The sequence below is a fragment of the Olea europaea genome, chromosome 1 (assembly GCF_002742605.1).
Source record: "Olea europaea var. sylvestris chromosome 1, O_europaea_v1, whole genome shotgun sequence".
NCBI lineage: Eukaryota > Viridiplantae > Streptophyta > Magnoliopsida > Lamiales > Oleaceae > Olea > Olea europaea.
Genome location: NC_036237.1, coordinates 26,593,369 through 26,609,826, shown reverse-complemented (window position 1 = coordinate 26,609,826; position 16,458 = coordinate 26,593,369). Strand labels below are relative to the sequence as shown.

The 16,458-nt window shown below is 36.0% G+C and overlaps 1 long non-coding RNA gene across 1 annotated transcript; it reads right to left on the bottom strand.

Annotated features, from left to right (window-relative positions):
- Positions 1–530: 530 nt before the first annotated feature.
- On the bottom strand, positions 531–5,571 carry LOC111399086. The gene is made up of 2 exons (XR_002703524.1): positions 5,088–5,571; positions 531–1,251 (listed from the first exon to the last, which is right to left on the bottom strand). It is a non-coding gene; the product is annotated as an uncharacterized LOC111399086 (long non-coding RNA).
- Between the last annotated feature and the right edge of the window lie 10,887 nt (positions 5,572–16,458).

The window sequence follows — 16,458 nt, the reverse complement described above, 5'->3', positions numbered from 1 at the left end:
TACTGAATACTATAATTGTGTCCGCGTTTACTTTATCTAGACAATCGGGTGTTGAATTGATGTTTGAATACTAAACTAATGTCAATGAATAAATAATGTAATAAAAGTGAGGCAATTTCTAAAGATTAAATCAAAATTACGTAATGTCTAGGGAGTGATTTCACCGTATTTTCGGCATAATTCTCAATCCCTATAGATATTTCCATAAACAATATCCCGAATTCATAGGCAAGAATCCTAAATTAATTCTATTTTCCCCTCTCGAGCGTCAAATAGAACCTATCTCTATATTTTAACCCCAATATCTCTATTTCGAATTAAATATATAAAGATTATCACGCACTTGGTTCTTGTTTTACCCTCAAAGATTTGTACTTTCTCTCGAAACCTACAAATCTAAGTTGTATTGTTCTTAGATCAAACCTAAATTTCCCTCTCTCAAGCATCAAATTTAGAGCAACAATTCATTTAATTGGTGATCAGGCAACTGAAAGCATTAAGCAAGAATAATACAAATCAATTCTGGAAAATTAAATGAAAATACTATAAGGAAATTAAATCATGTCTCAAATAGGTTACATCAAACCCTAGATTTAAAAGTTTAGTTCATGATGGAGAATAAAATTGCAATGAAATACAAACTAGAGTGCATGTATAAGAGAAAGATAGAAAAAAACTCTAGTTGCTGCTCTATTTCTCAATCTTGTTGCTTGATTTCTCAGTTTTTTGCCTTCTTCTTCTCCAAAATTGGGTTAATCTTCTCTCAATTGGTGCTTCTCTTTCTCTTGCCTCTTCAGCCGTCTAACCCCCCTCTCTCCTTCTTCATCTTGGTATTTATATTTTCTAAGAGTCCTCAAGGGTTAAGGTATGATTTTTTGGCCGAAAAGATAATTAAAAATTTAGGTTTTAACGTTTCGAGATTTGGTGCCACGGCGCCCAAGCATGGCGCCATGTCACCGCGATTATCATGGTAACTAGCGCCAGAGTTTCTGCTTTTGTTGGTCTTCATTGGGCACCACGGCGCCAGTGGTTCTATTGAAATTCATCGCTTTGGGGCGCCATGGCGCCCCTTTTTTGGCGTCGTGGCGTCAATGCCAATGCCACTGCTTTGCTTCTCTTCACTTTATTTTCCAAGCCTATTTTCCACTCCAATCTTATTCAATACTTGCTTATTCATGCTCCATTTCATTGATCATCATTTTTGCTCATCACAGGCTTCCAATAGTGGTATTTTCTCGAGAGTTGTCCAAACTGCAAAAAAACACGAACAGACACATCAAAACGTTCAAAAATGCCCAAGAACGCATCAAAAAACGTGATTTAGAAGTTTTAGTTTAATGAGTGAATTACATTCATCAGTAGTGATCAATCTAAGGAGTGACTTAAGGCAATGAAAGAAGAGATGAGTTCTCTAGAAAAAAAAGCATAGTTGGGTGATGGTAACTAGGCCTAAGAACAAATCAATCGTTGATTGAAAATGGGTCTTTAAGGTTAAAGAAGGTACTAGTTGTTCGGAACCCTTAAGGTTTAAATCCAGGTTTTTTTTTTTTTTTTTTTTGGCAAATACCACTAGTGTGGTTTATTTTATATAATGAAAAGCGAGAAAACAAATATAGGAGGGGGGCATTGACCTAACCTCCAGCAAATGTAAATTGCAACAAATATTTGAAGATAAAATGCAATCATAATAAACAAGACACGAACAAAAACTAATGAAAGGTACTCAAGGGTATTCCCGAGGGTAAATTTTCGGGTGGTAGTACATGGACATCGATCGGGTCATGCGTCTGGTCTGAAACACTTCTGGATCATAGTAGTTGTTAAGTACACCACTATTAGGGTTATGCTTGCCTTGGTTACACATTTTGACTGGGAACTTGAACAACTTGATGTAAAAATTGCTTGTTTACATGGTGAGCTTGACGAACAAATCTTCATGAATCAACCAAAAGGTTTTAAGGATAAGTCAAAGCCTGATTATGTGTGTTTTCTGAGAAGATCCTTATATGGGTTAAAACAATCTCCTAGACAGTGGTACAAGAGGTTTGATTCCTTTGTACTCACTATAGGGTTTGAAAGAAGTAAATTTGATCACTGCTTGTATATTCAACACAATGAGACTGATGATAATTATCTATTTTTGTTGCTCTATGTGGACGACATGCTCTTGATTGGTTCTTCCTCTAAGTGGATAAATAATATAAAAGCAAAATTAAGTGGTGAATTTGACATGAAAGACCTAGGTAAGGCTAAGAGAATCCTAGGCATGGAAATAGAAAGAGATAGGTCAAATTCCATTTTGTTCTTGCATCAGTCTCCATACATATCTAAAGTATTGAAGAAATTTAATATGAGTGATTGCAAACTTGTCACGTTGCCTCTTGCTAATCATTTTATTTTATCGAAAGAACAATCCCCTTGCAATGAGCGTGAAGTAGAATATATGAGTAGAGTGCCTTACTCTAATGTGATTGGTTCCATAATGTATTTGATGGTTTACACTAGACCGGATTTCGATTTTGCGGTTAGTACTCTCAGTAGGTACATGGTTAATCCGGACCCTGAACATTGGGAAGCGTTAAAATGGCTATTAAGGTACTTGAAAGGTACAAGTGACGTAGGTTTATAGTTTAGTGCTAATAAAGAAGGAGTAAAATTGAAGGCTTTTATAGATGCTGATTATGCGAAAGATAGAGATGGTAGGAAATCGACTTCGTCTTACGTGTTTACCTTATCTAATTCATGTGTTAGTTGGAAATTACAATTACAACACATTGTTGCACTATCCACTACAGAATCATAATATATTGACACCACTGAAGCTATTAAAGAAGCTCTATGGCTTAGAGGCCTACTCCATGAACTATATGTCTTGAATGATTATGTGGTAGTGTATTCTGATAGTTAGTCATCTATACATTTGTGCAAGAACCCCATTTTACACGAGCGCACTAAACACATTGATGTTAGACTCCACTTCATTAGAGATATAGTATCTCAAGAGGATGTAATACTTGAAAAGGTCCACACACACTACAACCCTTCCGATATGGGCATGAAGGTACTGCAACTGGCAAAGTTTAGAAGTTGCAAGGAACTTCTAAACATTGGTACAGGTAAATGATTTCCAATTTTATTGGTTTTTCGTTAGAGGTGTTACTAATAGGAAACTTTCTTTTTTGCAGGTCTTTTGACATCAAAGTGGAGGTTGTTGGACATATTGTTGTCAAATGACCTCTCGGGCGATGATGTAAACCATTTATTAATTATCAGTCAACGATTGCGATATGACTAAGCAATAAATCAATACCAAATTATAACGACCCGACCCAAGAAGAGATTTGACCATTTGAAGCAACCAATTAAGTTGTGTTGCTCATAAGCCATGTTTTTACCTATTTGGATGGCTAGCTAGTTTTTGAGGTCCACACTGTTGTCCACTTACATGTTATTGGACCTTGACCCATTACCTAAAACCTAACTTACGATAATTTGAGACTTGGTCCAATATATTCTCTCTACTCTTCACGCCACTATGTAAGAAATAAGACTTGGTGTCTCTTTCTTCTCCCTGCGTGACCTCTCTCGACCTTCACCACTTCCATCTTCTGTGATTCTTTTTAAGGCATATATCTTGGTGATATTTCCCTCCTTTGTGGTGTTCTTGAAGTGGCAAAAAGCTTAGCAACCATAGGCGAAACCTTTGTGGTGTTCTTGGGTCGTTTGCTTTGGTATTGATTCGATTTCTTGGTGAACTGAGCTTGTATATCGCCTTGGTGGTTGATGATTCCTCTCCCTTACAAATGTCCCCTCCTAGAAGATTTATCACCACTTTCTTCTTCCATGGATTGGGCATCATCTTTTAGGGAACTCTGGGACAGAACTCGATTTGGAAGCTTTATTCTTAATTATTTCCTCTCTGAACCAATTAGGTCCCAAAGCCTTTCTAGGCCACTTAGAATAACTGAAAACACCAATGCATCCCCATTGAAAGCTACTGTAGGATGAAATGCAGAGCCGGTGCCGAAACAAAAGATGCACCTATTATTGGGTCTGTTGGTTGAAAAGTTGTCCCAGTTGGAAACAGTGGTGTAGAATGTCCAGATGCCGGAGAAGGCATGCAACCACTGAATGGTCAAGATCTGAAGCAGCAGGAGCTCAAGTGTAGTTTGAAGGTATATCTGCAACAGTATCCACAGCTCTCGAAGGACCTCCAGAAAATGAGCACGATGTTGCAAATGTGGCTCCCGATTCCGATTAAAATGAGGTTCAAAATATTGGAATATTCTAATATGGGCTTTACATTTGATTATTAATTTTACGGGTTAGATGTATGACTTATAATGATATTTATGATTAGGCCAATTATGTGAAGTAATCAATTTGGGCCATTTTACACCTTACGGGCTTTATTTGATATAATGTGGTATTTTTGAGTATGTGGGCCAGAATTATGTGTAAACTCTAATTAGGGTTCAAGTCGATAATGTGACGACTAAATAAATTCCTATATAAAAGCTAGGTCTCCTCTCCTCTCCATATTATTTTATTAGCCTGTCCCATTGACGACTAATACTTTGTGAGGAGTAAGGAGGGAAAGATCTGACTGCTATTATTCATATAAATGATGGCTTCCGTAGGTATGAATTCGAACTACTAATTTATTAGATTGTGGTTCTTGTTCTTAGTATGATTACAAATAAATTCAACAATTGGTATCAGAGCCTTCATGCTAAGGTTAGAATCCGTCACAAAAACAATTTTTTTTCTCTGACGAATAATTCTTAAGTTTTCGTTACCCGTCAATTTAAATCTTTGAAATTGTTATGTTTTCAAATTTTGAAATCAAACAATAATAATATTAAATAAATAAAAGTTTTGCATTACTGTTTCCACGTTTTCTGTGCATATATTATATACATATACAAACTGCACAATGAATATTGTATGTGGAGGGTGACAAAATTTGGGATTTTCATGATCCACAAAAGCGAAATGGCATGTAGCTGTGCTATTGCTTTATTGTGATTTTGTAATTGTTTTTTCGTGATTTTATAAAGAATTCCAAAATCCCAATTGCAACATACCCGTTTCCTTCTCTTGTGATGAAGACTTGGTCTTTGTGCGATCTTCTTCCGCATAACTGCATGTGGGATGGATTTAGAGTTTTTGGGCTAAGCTTTTGGTGGTTCACCTCTGTTCTCAATTTGTGAGGTCTATAGACCATATCTGGATAGTGGGCATATGATCTACTTAGATGAGAATTGGAGAAATATTGCATCTGATGAATTTGGTTTCTTCCTATTAGACGAGGATAAAAAGAAAAAAAAATAAAGGGCCAAAAAGGGCAGAATTGGAGCAACCTGCTTCGGTCGGCCGTGGTAGTTTGGGGACGGGGGCCTCTGTTGCAATTTGTGAGATTAAAGGCCTCTATCTACAATTAAGAGAATAGGGTCACACTGTAATTTTTAAAATAAGGACCTGTCATGCATTTTTTTAATAATGAAGGACCTAGTTTTAATTTTAAATCTAGGTTTAAGATGTAATTTTTGGTATTAAATTTGAGCCTTCAAAAGCTTTGGCCCCAAAATTTTAATTTTGACCCAAATAAAATTTTATTTAATAATGACCCATTTAAAGTTATATTATATAGATAAATAAATAAAATCGGTTGACAATTTTTATACTCTCGTTAAAATATTTTTCTATGATTTTGTGTGCTTACGTTTCATTTTTCATATATATTAAAATTTTGTTGCCCATTTCGTCTCTCAATCACATATGATCTTTGTCCTTTCATAAATTTATAATTATGATTTGTTGTATAATTATTATTTTGTGATTGAATTTTTCATGGGCATTGAGACGATCTTTATTTTCCCCACCAAGAGAAATATTTTGAAATAAAAATGGGTGGTAGCTGTCAAAGTGGCACACTCATTATTATTTATTCAATTTTCTCTACGATAAAAAAAATATTTTTTATCAACAATATTTATTTATTGCATATAATATCTTGTCCAAAGATGTTATTATATGTGATATTTTTGAAAAATGGCATAAGGCGGTTAACGAGCTTACTTTTGTTTAGAAATTTCCTTCTGCCCAAAGGTGTTAGAATTTCGAAAACCAATGTGATTTTGTTAACTAGCTATACGATGTGTTTTAAGAATACCTCATAGCATGTTGTACTGTCAACCTAAAGGTAACTTTATGATGATGCATCTAGGCTCTTATCGTAATGACATCCATATGCTTTTGATTTAATTACAGATTATCTAATTAATTGCCTATGGTAATTAGTTGAATATTTTATCATCCATTTGACTGCATTCATTATGTTTAGATGATATTTAGTATGATATTTCATGTTCCCACATTTTATAACGCCTCATCTCTTTCGAGTCAATTGTCTGCTATTGAACCTTGACTGGAAAATGATTATATGAAATGGAAACGAGATGTAGAAATAGCACTTGGTCTTTTGGACTTGAATTTTGCAATGGAGAAAAGGCTTGAGAAACCCACATATAAGAGTATTGTTGAATATGTAGTAAAGTATGAAAAGTGGGAAAGGGTCAACAAACTCTGTTTGAAAATCATTAAATGATCGATATCTGATTCCATTCTAGGTGTCATCACCGATAATGAAAATGCCAAAAAAAAAAAAAAATTTATGGATTCTATAGGAGAGAAATTTATTGAGTTTGATAAAGTCGAAATTGGGGATCTGATGGATAAATTGATGAGCATGAAATATGATAGTACAAGTGGTGTTAGGGAGTATGTTATGAAAATGATAAATATATCATCTAAGCTAAATGATCTTAAAATTCCCTTGGCCTTAGTTTGTTTTGAGTCTTCTTTTGTAGATGTGCCTTTGAATTCCTGGTGTTTAGACTTTGGAACTAGTATTCACATTGAGAATTCCTTGCTGGGGTTCACAAGCAAACGAGGGCCAAGTGAGAATGAAGTGAGCTTGAGTCTTGGAAATGGATTTCAATTGGAGGTTAAGTTTATAGGATTAGTGAAGTTAACTTTAGAGTCTGGTTTCTTCTCTTGTTTTGGAAAATACAGTTTTTGTGCCACAAATGAAACGGAATTTAATTTCTATATCGAAACTAGATGCTTGTGGTTTTTCTTTTAGCTTTGGTAATGGAAATGTTGAGTTATTTTAGGGTTCTCATTTGATTGGGAATGGACTTTTATGTGATGGTTTATATAAATTGTCTTCGGCTCCTTTTTGTAAAGTCTCTTGTGTTACCAATGTATCAAAGAAAATGGCTCTAATTCATGAATCGTCATCTATGTTGTGGCATAAATGATTGGGTCACATTTCAAGGGATAGAATAGAAAGATTGGTAAGAACTTAGATACTTTTCCCTCTAGACTTCTCTGACTTTAACACTTGTGAGGATTGTATAAGAGGAAAATTAACAAAGTCTATAAGGAAAGGTTCGACTAGGAGTAATGATATTTTGGACTTGATATATACTGATATTAGTGGACCTTTGCCTTCGACCATATGTGGGAACAAATACTTCATAACCTTTATTGATGATTTCTCATGATATGGGTATGTTTACTTGATTAAGGATAAATCACATGCACTTGAGAAATTCAAAAGTTTCAAATTGGAAGTAGAGAAACAATGTAGAAAAGTTATTAAGGTTGTAAGATCTGACCGTGGTGGTGATCACTATGGCAAATATGATGAGTCTGGTCAAAACATGGGTGATTTTGTAAAGTTTTTACCGAAGTGTGGAATAATATCCCAATACACCATGCTAGGGACACCTGAGCAGAATGACGTTTTTGAAAGACTTAATCGGACTCTAAAAGATATGGTTAAGAATATGATGAGGAGAATCAATTTGTCAGAATATCTATGGGGTAAAGCTTTGAACAGGGTTCCAAATAAAGCTGTTATGGACAGGACGTAAGCCAAGTTTGGCTCATTTCAAATTTTGGGATGTCCAGCTGATGTTTGGATTTAAAATCGATTTGAAAATGAAATTAAACTCAAAATCCACTCTTAGTTTCTTATTGGGTATCCAAACATATCAAAGGAATATAAGTTCTACTATCCAAATCGTAGTACTAGAATTGTGGAATCCATTACTGCTAAGTTTCTGTAGAATGATTTTGGAGATAGTGGGAGTTCCACACTGAAAGAAATTCTTGTTGAACCAAATCAAGTTGTTCTAGTTCCTGTAAAACAAGAAAAAGTCGGTTCTTAACCAGTTGAAGTCGTTAATGAAGAACCAAGAAACCAATGGGATCTTCCAATTCCTCCAACAACAATCAGATCAATTTCTGAGCCACAAGTTAGGAAATCGCAAAGGAAACGAAATCTGTATTGCCCAATAATTATATTACATATTTATTGGAAAGTGATTTTAATATTAGGCATACTGTTGATCCTATAACCTATAATCAAACATTGATGAGTCCTGAGGCAGATAAATGGATAAATGCTATCGAAGATGAAATGAATTCTATGGACAAGAATAAAGTTTGAGATCTTGTTGAACTTTCTCCAGACGCTAAATTTATAGATAACAAGTGGATTTTCAGAAGTAAATTAGATTCAAAAGAAAATGTTGAATGAAAGAAGGCAAGATTGGTTGCAAAAAGTTTCACTCAACGATAGGGCATTGATTATGTTGAAACCTTCTCCCTTGTTTCGTCGAAAGATTCTTATTGAACTATCATGGCTCTTGTGGTACACTATAATTTTGGAGCTTCATCAAATGGATGTTAAGATAAATTCTCTGAGTAGAGATCTTTCTGAAAACGTTTACATGAGACAACCTAAAAGTTTCGTTGTAAAAGGAAAGAAAAACTTGGAATGTAAGTTAAACAAATCCTTATATGGTATCAAGCAAGCATCTCGATAATGGTATTTGAAGTTTGACGAGGTTGTGACGTCTCTTGTTGATTTTGTTGAAAATACTGTTGATCAATGCATTTATCTTAAAACCAGTGTGGGAGAAATTTTAGTTTTCTTGTCCTATATGTTGATGACATTTTACTTGCTAGCAGTAACTTGGGGTTGCTTTATGAGATAAAGAAAATGTTGTCTGCTAAATTTGAGATGAAAGATCTTGGAGAAGCTTCCTATGTAATTGACATTGAAATACATCGTGGCAGAAATCGTGGCTTACTGGGACTTTCTCAAAAAACTTATATACGACGTGTTCTAGAAAGGTTTAATATGCAGAACTGTGCACCTGATGATGTACCTATCATAAAAGGAGATAAGTTTAACAAAACTCAATATTTAAGGAATGAGCTAGAAAGGGAATTTATGAAGATGATTCCATATGCAAGTGCTGTAGAGAGCTTAATGTATGCTCAAGTTTGCACTAGGTTGGATATAGCCTATGCAGTCAGTGTCCTTAGCAGATTTCAATCTAATCCAGGACAAGAGCATTGGAAAACAGCTAAGAAAGTTATGAGATATTTGAAGAAAACTGAAAGTTATATGCTTACATTTTAGTGTTCAAGTCATCTTGAGGTGGTAGGATATTCAGATTCTGATTTTGTTGGACGTTAAGATGATTTGAAATCAACCTCAGGTTATAATTTTACATTAGCTGGTGGTGTTATTTCTTGAAAAAGTGCTAAACAGACTCTAGTGACATCTTCTACTATGCAACCAAAATTTATGGCGTGTTATGGGGCTACAATCCAAGCCATTTGGTTAAGAAATTTCATCTCTGATTTAAAAGTTGTTGATTCCATACCAATCACATATACTGTAATAATAGTGCAACAGTGTTTTTTTCAAAGAATAATAAAAGTTCTGGTGGATCAAAGTATATTGAAATAAAATATTTGATGGTAAGAGACAGAGTCAAGGAAGGGCAAATGAAAATAGAGCATATCAATACAGAGGCAATGATTGCAGATCCCTTAACTAAGGGACTCGCTCCAAAAGTCTTTAAGACACATGTAGCTAACATGAGCATTGTGGAAACATTTGATTTTTTTTTTGTTAGTGAGAGTTATTTATGTAAGAGAACTACGTTTTGCGCTTGATTTCTTTACAGGGTACATAGATAACCCATATTTTTTGGGGTACAATCCATTCTGATAATAAAATATTTTCCTCCTATCCATAAACTATTTTTAGCATGCATTTGACTTATGTCTTTTTATTATGATATTATTGTGATCTCGAGATATGACAGATAAAGACATAAGATAAGTCTCTTTTAGAGACATGTTGCTTCATTTTGATCTGAAGCATTATGAGGACCGATGTGAATTAGCACAATTTTTTATAACATTTGGTGCTAAGTTCATACCACATACTACCACATTGGTTGGAGGATGGGGATCCATGTCGATAAGGATGTTGGCATTTGTAGCTGTGAAATGGTCTTACATCGCTTAATTGGTGTAATGACTTCCATGTTTGGTGTTAATATTCTTGTTGGATCAGATTATATTACGTAAGGTGTCATCATTGGAGCTATACTTTTGTGGCCACCTATGTAGTCTAACCCGAGTGTGAAAAATCTTGATATAGCGATCAAATATTTGCCCAAGTGGGAGAATATTGGAATATTTTAATATGGGCTTCACATTTGATTATTAATTTTACGGGTTAGATGTATGGCTCATAATGATATTTATGATTAGGCCAATTATGTTAAGTGTTCAATTTGAGCTGTTTTACACCTTACGAGCTTTATTTGATATAATGTGGTATTTTTGAGTACGTGGGCCAGAATTATGTGTAAACCCTAATTAGGGTTTAAGTCAATAATGGGACGATTAAATAAATTCCTATATAAATGCTAGGTCTCCTATCCTCTCCATATTGTTTTATTAGTCTGCCCCATTGATGACTAGTACTTTGTGAGGAATAAGGAGGGGAAGATCTGATTGTTATTATTCATATCAATGATGGCTTCTGCAGGTATGAATCCGAACTACTAATTTATTAGATTGTGATTCTTGTTCTTAGAATGATTACAAATAAATTCAACACAAAATTCAGAGGCTGGTCGCTTAAATCAGTTACAGATTCTGCCTGCTGGCCACCAAGTGAATAATCAGGTTTCTCCGTCCATCCGAACCTACCAATCGTCGGTGGCAGTGGTTGAACATACAATTGTGAAACTGAGGCAACCAGAGGCAGTGATGAAGACCTTTTGGACTTTCATTTATATTGCCGGCCTCTTTACTTTTGATTTCTTCGTGATTGAAAAGTTTAATTTCTTCCTCTCCTATTGGATACTTTTGAACTTCAAATTGTTCGTCAAAGTGCGGCTTGATCTTGGGATTTTCAATTGTAATTTCATCAAAGCGTTTTTCACCCTTGCACTTACTTTCATGTACAAGGGATTAACAGGTTTCATGTTTTCAACTTGCAAATGTTTTTCTTTTTCTATTATATATAGTATCATTGATGGTAAAATCCTGATTATCTTAAAATACATCTTTTTTAACCTCACCATGTGCCTTATGAATTTTTTCTCTTTGTTTACAAGTACTCACAAATTACTTGTCACATGACACAAAAACAATCTTCTTATCCTACCACTTAAACATATACCTATTATCTTAACTTATGTGAGTGACATCCATATCATATTGCCATGGTTGTCCCCAAAATACATGACAATCGTCCATCTTCATTTTTATAATATTTTCCAATAGAAATTGAAATTTTACATACTTGATACTTCCATATTTTTTGAAGCTTGATAGCCAAATGAATATTTTTCAATCTTCAAATTTAAAGTTTTCACCAATGCTTTAGATATCAAGTTCATACTACTCCCATGATTTATGGTCACTTTGCATACTTTATTGTTGATAGTGCATCATGATCTAAAAATCTTCTTACACTTCAAATTGCACTTTTTTATATCTTCTCCATAAACTTTCGTAGAATCCTTAACAAGTTCTGTGTATTCAAGCTTAGTTGGGACTCGAGAAAACTCTCTAGCCACCTGTTGTCATGTTTTAAGCTTGTTGAAGCAACCAATATTCATAGCAGTTAAAGTCTGTAAATTCTTATTAACTTGCTTCTCCATGGGGCGATTCCTTTCAAGACTCAGCGCTGTCAACATTTGCGTAATGTTATGAAGGATCTCATCGATCTTGTCGATTCGTTGTTCTAGTTTGTCGAGCTTCCGTTTGTTGTCAACGATTTGATTGCCACTAGGACCATCGTCGGCCATCGAAAATAATGTATTTTCCTTGCTTTGGTACCAATATGGTGTGAAAGTGATAATAAAATTCTTGTAATACGAATTATATAATAAATTAAGAAGAATATTGTAATTGCTTGTCTTGTTATTGATTGAATAATGCTTGGTGTTTATAAAAAAAGTTTACAATGCCTTTAAGAACAACCCCTTCACAAGGAGGGCCCACTATTATAGTGGGGCCCCTCTTGTGAGGGGGCTATAAGACTTGCTGTACACTAGAGTGTACAACAAGCATCTCCCATGCCTTTATGTTCTTATATGCAATATTATTCCCTTATCGTATTAATAATAGTGGGGCCTCTCTTGTGATGGGGTTGTAAAACTTGCTGTACACTCTAGAGTGTACAACAAGCATCTCCCATACCTTTATATTCCTATATGCAATATTATTCCCTTATCCTATTAATAATAGTGGGGCCTCTCTTGTGATGGAGTTGTAAAACTTGCTGTACACCAGAGTGTACAGCGAGCATCTCCCATGCCTTTATTCTTATATGCAATATTATTCCCTTATCCTATTAATATAAGAAAACTAAAATAAGTAAACTAATAAAAATCCTAATCTAAAACAAAAAAGACTAAGGATAAAACCTATTACAATTAAAAATGAAAACTACAAAAGATAAACATAATTGAATAGATAAACACAATTAAAAAAGATAAATCACAATTTTAGTAGGAAATTACTAATCAGATTATGTACTACATCAATTGCATTAAGCGGTAATGAAATATTGATTATAATACTTGTACTGGGTTCCATTCGTGTAGAGTTTCCTTGCTTAGGAAAATATTCATTTGAATTTGAAATCTCCTTCTAAAAAGCAGCAATAATATTGGATATGAAATAGAGTCTTGGACAAAATCCTACTTCTATTCATTAAATTAATATTGAGATTAAAATGTTGTTGAAAATGTCAAAGAATAATAAGAAAATGAGTCTATTCGAAACCAAATGAGACAATTGACACTGAGAACAATAGGATTTCTCTCCCCTCAAGCAATTAAATTTAATGGGAAAGGTTCTTCGAAGATAAACCTTCTCCTATCCCTAGTGTTGTTATGATGAATTATAATGCATTTCGATAAATTAGAAGACTTACTACTGTTACGTGTGCCAACCCACTGGGGCCTATGGTCCACTCATGCCGGACTACGTGGCACTCCAGTTGAGGTGGTATGTATGGTCGAGGCCCTTCATGCTGAGGCCCACATACCGAGAACACTAAAAATTGAAGCCCTAAAGTGAAAGTATTATACGAGTGGTCGAAGCCCTGAAGCCGAAGCAGGAGATCTACATAAGGATCTTGTCTAAATGATTGATGGGACGTTTGTCAGAAGTGTAAATGTTATGTCTTGTCATTAGTATGGGGGTTTTGCATAAGTAATAAATGTGTAGCAAGCTAGCAAGTCAAGAATGATGCCTATGTTTGAGTTAAGGAGATGAGGCAACGTACCTCCTCATCCAAAGGCCACCATTTCACATGTACTACTATAAATACTTCCATTGTGTAACATTAAAGGGCTAATGCAAGAATCAATACAAGAAACAACACTTTACACAACTTTCTCTTATTATCTTGCAACATAATATGAGTTTACACATTTTTACATACATATTTATAAACATCGATTGGTAATTATTGTACAATCGGTCTACGAACATCTCGTTAGATTTCGAACGTTTTTGTTTCGCGCCGTTGAGCTACTCCCACGCCCTTGATCTATTTGTTTTAGATCATCCACGTGTCTTTGCATGTTGGACTTTCGCTTACGTGTGTGCGGGTGGGTCCGACATTTGTTGGCAACATTTTTTGGGGTCAACGGATATAACCACGAGCAACTATGTGGAAGAAGCTTATCAAAAAGAATATTTGGGCATCTCCCTTGAAAAAGGATTTTTCTTGCAAAAGAACAAATGGAAGCCTCACAACTTAGTAACAATCTGAGATTGAAATAGAAGAGAATGAGTTCAGACGAGGATGTACCCCCTAGGAGGGTAAGAGAAAATGTGGGAATGTCCCTATTGGCAGTTGCCCCTGCAGCTCGACATCGGCCCCACCACCACCACAAAAGAGGTGGCATGCGGATGACGCTCAATTGTCAAGGGAAATGGCCACCATGGCCGCAAACATGAGGGACATTGCTAATCAAAACATGGTCATGAGAGAACTTATGGCCTAAATTCAGAGCCAGTGAGGCTTCTCCATTCCTCCCTATGCCCTCCAAGAACATTACGAATAAGATGAGGAAGTTCAAAGTTAAAGGGTTGTATCGGCAAAATATAGCCGAGGTAGGAGCCCCATGGAGAAAGATGTAGAAGTTGATGTTTCCTCCAATTATACTGCTGGCCGACCCATCGAGGCTCGGCATAACCAAGACAACTTTCCACCAATATATGAGCCAGAACAAAGACCTAGGAGGTCTAATAGATTCTTTGACAGAATTAGCCCCGTAGTACCGAGGCACAGGCAATAGCAACAACAACGCGAGCCTCGAAATAGACCATAGCCCCCACCTCCAATGTCTCATCAGTCAGAGGAAAGGCATGAGAATGCCCTCGTGCTGCTCTGCCTACAAATAGTCACCAAAGGAGAGAAGAGGAGGCTAGGACCCAGGCTGGACCCTCTTACCAAATACCCAGGTATGAAGTCGAGGAAAATAATGACTCAGATGAGCAGCAGAGGTCCTATGACTTAGACGATGATGATGAAAATCTGCCACTCTCAAGGGAACTAAGAAATGCCCAGGTCTGAGCCACTATGTGATGCCCAAGATACCAAAGTATGACGGGAGAGGCAACCCGGAGAAACGCCTAAGCACTTATAAAACTCATATGAGCCTAGAGGTGCCACCCCAGCCGTGAAGTGTAGAGCTTTTCATTTAACACTTAGTGGAGCTGCTGAAATTTGGTATAGCCGACTGCCGCTTGGGAGTATAAAGAGTTGGCCAAAATTTAAAACCACTTTCCTAAAGAAGTTTGCAGTGAGCAAGGAGAGAAAGGCCCCCATCCAGCATCTTCAAGACATGAGGCAGGCACATGGGAAATCCCTGAAAAGCTTTTTATCACGTTTTACCAACGAAATGACGTATTGCGTGCAAGTTACTGATCGTGAAGCTTTGTTAGCCTTAAGAGGAGGTCTAAATATGAATATTTAGTTCTGAAGGGACGTGCAAAACCAAGATCCCACCACCTACGACACCCTATTAGAAATGATGAGGCGGGAGATTGTTAATGAAGAATTAATTGAGCACCGAAATCAAGCTAGCAGAGGCCTCCCACCTCAACAAAGACAGCGTGCCAAGAGACCGACCTCCCACCTGATGGATTACCAGATGAACCCACCTGGTGGTTGAAATTCAGGGCAAGCACTTGCCACTACCACTTTGAACGCAGTTCCATCATTGGCATATGAAGATGTCAATTCAACAACTACCGATCCGCAAGCAGGGACTTCAAAACAGGCCCTCCCGTAGAGGAAGAGGCCGGAGGCGTGATTCAGGACCAAGGAATAGGCCTAATCAGAACCCCCCGATTATTGTACATACCACCGCTCCTACGGTCATGACACGTCTGAGTGTCGAGAGTACGCATACCACAATTGACGGAAAAATCCCCAAGACAGGAGGAATGATTCGCCGCATGTGAACAGGCCCCTGCCTGGGAACGAACAGCAACCTAGGCGTGAGGAGGCCGCTCTCCGCTAGTGAGATATCTCCCCCCACCGAAGGGAACATGTCGCGAATAGAACTAGGGAAGGACACGGGCATAGGGGGAACCGCTATGCATGAGAGAAGGCCCCTATTCACGAAATAGACACCATATTTTGTAACACCTCGAACTTTTTTTATTATTTCTCATATGTGCCTAAACTTAATATGGGTTCACTTAGTAAATGAAATAATTCATGTTAGATTTGTTGTCACACAAAAAGTCCAAAGGTTGATGATTTATTTTGCTTACGTGTACTTTGAATTATTCGTAAATCTTATTTGGGTTGAATATTTAAGTATTTTTAGAAGTTGATGAAATATATCAAATATTATATTCATTTTGTAGCTTGTATTAAATAAAATAATTTGGAACTAAGAAAATATTTTCTACTAGTTGTGTCCAAATTATTTAATAGGAAAGAAAGTGTATTATTATAATATTTCATATATAAGAAACGCAACTACAGTTACCTTGGGAAATTAAAGGTCATTTATATATATATATATATATATA